Raw genomic sequence first — 7,211 nt, 5'->3', positions numbered from 1 at the left:
AATACTTGTCCTGCATAAGTATTATTTGTCTGTATGTGTGTTATCTCTGATTGAGTCTGCATGTTTTGTTCTGAGGATTGGCGAACACTGTTTCGTCAGGTTGTACTAGTACAATCAGATGACAATAGACTTGACTTGACTTGAACCTCATGGCTCTTGAACTCAATCCCCTGATTAATGAGGCCACATACCATAAGCATTCTTAACTACCCTATCAATGATGGGCAGCATCCTTGAAAGATCTATGGATTTGGACTCCAAGGTGAAGTGCCAGTTGATGAAGTAGACAAAGACGATGTGGTCAAACAATAATCATGGCTTTTATTAGCAGAAACTCATGGTACAGTAATGAAAGACAAATAGGTGCATATACAGTTATATCCAAGGGGAGTGGTTTTAACATTAGAGATAATGCACAGTCAATGTTAGTACAGCAAGGCTCGCCAGAGGGGAGACAGGCAGCTTAGCAGACATTCACCACAGTCTCCCCCAGGCACAAGAAGGGCTAAAATCAAAAGGACAACTGCTAGGAAAGAGGTCTGAGTTACAGGGAAAGGTTGTGCAGACTGGTGCTTTTTTCTCTGGAGCATAGAAGATTGAGAGGGGACTTGATAGAGGTGTTTAAGATTTTAAAAGGGACAGACAGAGTAAATGTGGATAGGCTTTTTCAATTAAGAAAGGGGGAGATTCAAACTAGAGGACATGGTTTAAGATCGAAGGGGGAAAATTATAAGGGGAACATGAGGGGAAATTTCTTTACGCAGAAGGTGGTAGGGATGTGGAATGAGCTTCCGGCAGACGTGGTCGAGGCGGGATCATTGGTTACATTTAAGGAAAGACTGGATCGTTACATGGATAGGAGGGGACTAGAGGGGTATGGACCAGGTGCTGGTCAGTGGGACTAGGAGGGTGGGGATTTGCTACGGCATGGACTAGTATGGCCGAACTGGCCTGTTCTGTGCTGTAAGTGGTTATATGGTATGGTTGTTATATGGTATGATACATAGGGTCATCCCGGAGACCTTGTCTATAAAGCAGTCCAGAGCTACAGTCTAGCCTTCCAGATTCGTCTTGCAGAGACAAGACCTCTTAGTGTACATATTAGTTTATTAAAGCTGTCTTATACTCGCACTGCTGGTGTGGTTATTGTCAGTTCCATGCGCAGTTTTTCTCCTGACTTTACTACAACCACCTGGGCTCTGCAGGGGCTGGTGCTCAGCTCTACGATGTCCTCCTGTAGTAGCCTGGAGACCTCTGTCCTAATGAAGGCTCTGTCCCTCGGGCTGTACCTCCTGCTCTTTGTGGCTATTGATGTGCATTCTGGGGTCAGGTGTGTGAACAACGGAGGAGGTTCTATGTTCAGGACAGACAGGCTGCAGTGTTGTTTCTTCCTAAGGCAATAGTAGGGGGTGAGGCCTGTTGTGCACTATTGTAATGCTTTCTAACTGGCACTGAAAATCTAACCCCAATAGTACCAAGGGACAGAGGTGAGGGATTACTAGTAATTTGAACCCTTCATATTTTGTGCCCTGTATTTTGAGAGTAACCCTGAAAAACTGTTTTACCTCACCCGCAAGGCTGCTGGCTGCTAACAGGATCTGGTGCTCACTCGGGCGTGTGGGGAGGGCAAGGCGGTTGACTAACCCTGGTCAATAAAACTTTCAGTGCTTCCACTATCTATTAAGCAACTTACCCTCACATCATTAATTTTGATGCACCCAGTGGCATCAGATAAATTGTGTGGACTGGCCTGATTAATGCGTAGTCTGGCGTGTCCTTCCATCCGATAGTACTCAGCGTTATATTCATCTCCTGAAGACTGTGTCCTCTGCTCTGTAGCATTTGTCCAAGATGGCCGGCTGCACATGGCATTCTTCTTCTTCTTGTTTGTCTGTGGAGAAAGAAGAGCTTTCCTGCCTCTCATTAGCATGAGAATGGGCCTTGGCTGTGGCCTTGGGGCTTCTGCAGACTTTTGCATAATGCCCACGTTTTCCACAGTTGGAACAGCCATTTTCTCTGGCAGGGCAGAGGGCTCTGGCGTGCTTTCTTTGTCCACAGAAAAAGCACTTTGGACCCGCAAGGTGTGTGTGCTGCTTCTCCTGTGAATTCCTGTGAGGCAGCATACTTTTCTTTTCGTGGGGCTAGAGAGTCCAGGAGTGTGACGTTTGTCCCAGCCCCAGGGTCCTGTGAGTACTCCTCCAATTTTTTCCTGGTGCTTTCTAAAGCTTCTGCAATTGTCTCTGCCTCATCTAACCCCACCTTTCCTTTCTCCAGCAATCGATGTCTCGACTCAGTGGACTGTATGCCCACAACAGTTCTGTCGGCCCTGAGGGATACCCGGTCATCAGAGACTGCACAACATACATGATGGCCATCGAAGGCCTGAAGGCCCACTACATGAGGCCCCAGAACGGCGTGCTCATGAGACACCAACTCTCACAATATCGGCAATGACCACGTGAATCGCTGGACGACTATGTCCTGGTACTATGGATGCTGACAAGAAAGTGCCACTATGAGGCAGTCTCAGCCCGGGTGAGGGAAGAACAAGTCCGGGACACTCTTGAGGCTGGGGTGAGTTTGATCTACATGAGGCAGCAACTATTGGAGTTGGGGAAGAAGGACCTTGCCAGTACCCTTGATCTAGTGAAATCCCTCAAACAGGCCCAACTGGGAGCGGACCACCTGGCTAACGAAAGCAGCGCCTTCTTGGAAAGCCAAGCCTGTGGTGTACAGCTGCCCTAGGTACCGACTACCATAGCCACATGTGACCGGGAGTGCTACTTCGGCGGACAGGCCAAACACCCCCATGCCAGATGCCCCGTGAGAGACTCCATGTGTTCTGGATGCTGTAAGAGGGGACACTGGGTGAAAGTCTGCCAGGCAAAGGAATACCCCAAGAGGGCTAATGCATGTGTGCCCCCAAACAGTCGTACACGCCATGCCCAAGCCTGGAAGTGTGGGTCCATGCCTCTCCATGCTGTTTGCTGCCGCCATCTTGCTGCACCTTGCAGCAGGAACTGCTACTGGAAGAGAAGCAAAGGCAGGAACCGTGGCCATCTTGCCGCACCTCAGGGTCAATGCCACTTCTCCGGCCTTCAGATCAAGACGACGGTGGGAGGGGAGCGATGCAGCCTCCGGAGCGCTGGCATCAGTCGTCCTTGACCAAGCTGAGTAACTTGAGGGTGAACAGAATCTGACGGACTGTTTAATAGACATTGGCTCGATGGAGAGCTTTATAAACTCTATGACAGCTTGCCAGTACAAATTAAAGGTTTACCCAACGTACTACCATACCTATCTAACATCGCAATCATATTTGGTGACTATTCAGTGGTATTGTACTGTTCATTTATCTGTAAAAGGTGGGGAATTTTGCATGTTCCAACTGTATATATTGAAAGTGTAGCGCGGCAGAGAGCACTCAAGACCAGAGAGAGTACAACATGCTTTTATTCAATAAGAATGGCACACATGGTCTGTGGACTGAACTGCGATTTTGGCAGGGGTCCAGGCTTTATAGCAGGATATGCAGGAGGCGGAGTCAGGGGAGGAGTCAGTCCTTAGGTCATAGCACCAGTCGTGAATTCCCACTTCACTATATTCACCCTTTCCTTTTGCATGAAGCCTGTGGGTGAACAGGGAACATCAGATAGTCAAAAGAAAATTACAATATTTACAAGTTCAACATGTCAGGGGGTCTGGAAATGTGGGCAGAGTGCCGCAGTGTCGGTTGGCCCTGGGATTCCTGACCCTCCTGTGGTTCCGGGGCCTCGGGGCGTGTGTGATCTGGATCTGGTTGAGGGGTGGTTGGAGCTATTTCCTGTGACAGCTCACCTGAGCCCCTTGACGTTTCTCGGGAAACCCTGATTAGGCTCCTTTGAATTTTCCCTCATTTTGTGTTGAGGTGGTGGACTCTCAGTTCTGGCAGGTGCCAGGTCCCTGATTGAGACAGTGCCCTCCCTGCCATCCAGGTATACCATGTAGGTGTGTGGGGTCGGCATGGAGTAGGTGCACCTTCTCGACCACAGATTTGCTCCTCCTTGTTTGCTTTCGGAGCAGAACTGGTCCTGGTGCTGTAAGCCAAGATAGAAGGGTTGGTCCTGACGTTGACTTTTTCTCGAAACAAAGCATCAGCTCGTGAGATGTTGTATTGGTCACGGTGCAAAGTAGCGACCTAATGGAGTGGAGCACCATGGGTAGGACGTCCTGCCAGCATAAGTCTGAAAGTCCTTTGGACCGGAGGGCCAATTTTACAGCCTTCCAAACTGTAGCATTCTCTTTCTCAACCTGTTTGTTCCCCCAGGTTTATAGCTAGTTGTTTTGCTGGATGCAATGCCTCTCACCAGCACAAACTGGCGTAGCTCCTCGCTTATAAATGATGAGACCCCGGTTGCTATGGATATAGCTGGGATACCTGAACAGGGGGAAAATAGAGTAGCGCCCTAGTGACAGACAGCATGGATGTGTCTGGGAAGGGAATGATGAATGGGAAACGGGAGTACTCATTAATGACAGTGAGAAAGTGCACGTTCCCATTTGTGGAGGAAATTCGAAGGGCCTGGATACCATATCAGGTGTGCCTTTCTAGGATGGTAGAAGTGTAGCCTGGAATGACCTGGTCATTTCCCTGACATCCTCAATTGAGTAGAATAAATTGTGTGCCTTGACAAAATGTTGCCTGGATGGCAGAGCTCATTGTGCAGTGACGCAACTGGCTGATGTGTGCAGAGGCAAAGCTTCCTCTGGACAGGGCAACTCGAGGCTCATTGAGGGAACCAGGTCAGTAGGCTCTTGTAGTTGTAGGTGGAGAGTTTGATCCTCCACCTTGCAATTTTGTCATTTTTAATTTTCCCTCATTTTGTGTTGTTGAATATGAAAGCCACTGATCGTTAGTCCATAAGGAGGGTGAATTTCCTACCTACCAGGTAGTGTCTCCAGTGCCTGATGGCCTCTACAATGGCTTGTGTCTCTTTCTCCACTGATAGATTCCAAAGCCTTGTAGGCACCTGGGAAAAAAAGCAACCGGCCTGCCTGCCTGATTAAGGATTGCAGCCAGGGCTACGTCTGAAGCGCCACTTTCCACCTGGAAAGATACATTTTCATCCATCGCGTACATGGTGGCCTTTACAATGTGGCTTCGGATGTAGTTGAAAGCTGTTTGAACTTCAGCTGTCAGTGGAAAAGAAGAGGTTTTTAGGAGGGGATGGAGCTTGTCAGCATATTGAGGGACCCATTGGGTGTAATATGAGAAGAAGCCCAAGCACGTCCTCAAAGCCTTCATGCTCCTCGGGGTCGGGAGTTCCAACAGGAGGAACATCCACGGGGTCAGGCCAGTGATGCCATTCTCTACCACATAGCCCAAGATGGCTAGGCGTCTAGCCCTAAATATGCACTTACTGGTGTTGTATGTGAGGTTCCAAGCTTTAGCTGCGTGGAGAAAGTTCTGGAGGTTAGCATCATGGTCCTCCAGAGTGTGCCACAAATGGTAACATTGTCGAAGGTGGCCTTTAACTTAAATTTTTCTACCATTCGGTCCATCTGTCTCTGGAAGATTGAGACCCCATTCATGATAACAAATGGGACCCTCCGGAACTGATAGTCTCCCGTTAGCCTTAAAAGCGGTGTAGGGACGGTCCTCAGAATGGATTGGCAACTGGTGGTAAGCAGCTTTAAAGTCGATGGTCAAATAGACCTTGTACTGGCCAATTTTGTTCACCATGTCCGAAATGCGAGGGAGAGAGGTATGCGTCTAGGAATGTGAAGGGATGAATAGTTTGGCAATAGTCAATTTCTAGCCTGGACTTTTCTTCGTCTTTTACGACAACCATCTATGCTCTCCATGGGTTGGTAGTGTGCCCAATAATGTTCTCATCAAGTAGTCATTGTGTTTCAGCCTTGATGAATGCCCGGTCCTCTGAGCTGCTTTTCATAGCAATTGGTCTGCAATCGCTACTCCATTGGGGAACAGAGGAGGTGGACCTATATTTGGTGTGGAGAGACAGCAAAATAGCAATGCAAATGGCATCAGAATTTTGAGACCTTCCGTTCTGAACCGTAATGGGAGGGAGAGGACCAGAATACTCCAGGGTCACATTTTTAAAGTGACACAAGAAGTCAAGACCCAGCAAAACCGGAGCACGTGAATTCTTAAGTACATACAGTTTGAACTTGCAGAATTCCCCCTCTTGTAAATATAAATGAACCATACAATGTTCTTGAATATTTACAGACTGCGTATGGGACGCTAAATAAATAAGATAATTAGCGGGATACACCTTGAGACTAAGATTTTGGATTGTCTCTGCATCTACGAAGTTCTCAGTCGAGCCAGAGTCAATTAAGCATTTCAGTTTATGCCCGTTAACCCACACATTTGTCATGGAATTGTTCAGTTGGTGTGGAATCTCCTGGTCCAACACCATTGCTTCCAAGACTCTGGAGACGCCGTTGTTCCCATCACTCCCCCCATTTGGATCCTCATGCAGGCAAGATGGAGGGGGCCACGAGTTGCAGCACTTCTACTGATGTAGATAGCACAGAATTTGAACACTGGCAAGAAGGTGGAGATGGCCAGCGAGATGGCCACGTTCTTTCCTCGTCGGATGAAGGTGGTGCCGGTTTCAAAATGCAGGCAGATGACCATCGGGTTTTCTCGTGCTGTTGCAGGAAAGTCATGTTGTACAACTCTGGCACCAGGAATCCGGAGATTTGGGTTTTGGGCTCACCTCAATCGGCCCATCAGGGGCCACTTTGGACCTCTCAGCACTCTCTCTCGCCCTGCAGACTTTCACCCAGTGTCCCTTCTTACCACAACTGGAGCAAATGGAGTCCTTAGCTGGACATCGAGTTCCTGGGTGCTGTGGCTGACCCCAGAAGAAGCGTCCTTTAGCGCCCGAGGCCACCGCTGTCAGAGTTGATGCAGCATGTGGCGTTGCTTTGGGACCCAGGTCCTTGTGAAGGATGCTGCCGCCTTCCAAATTGTCAGCGCCCCAGTTGGGCCATCTCCAGCGACTTGGCCAATAGTACGTTGTCAGGCAGTGCCTCACTGCCTTTCTCCAGCAACCGCTGTAAATGAAATTGCAAAGTACCAGGTCTATTTCACCACTGACCTGAAAGCTGCATACCACCAATTGCCAATTCATTCCAAGGACCGTCCCTACACTGCATTCGAGGTTGATGGGCGGCTTTATCAATTCCCGAGGGTCGCT

The sequence above is a fragment of the Narcine bancroftii genome, chromosome 1, assembly GCF_036971445.1.
Source record: "Narcine bancroftii isolate sNarBan1 chromosome 1, sNarBan1.hap1, whole genome shotgun sequence".
Lineage (NCBI taxonomy): Eukaryota > Metazoa > Chordata > Chondrichthyes > Torpediniformes > Narcinidae > Narcine > Narcine bancroftii.
Note: the sequence above shows the minus strand (reverse complement) of the source record.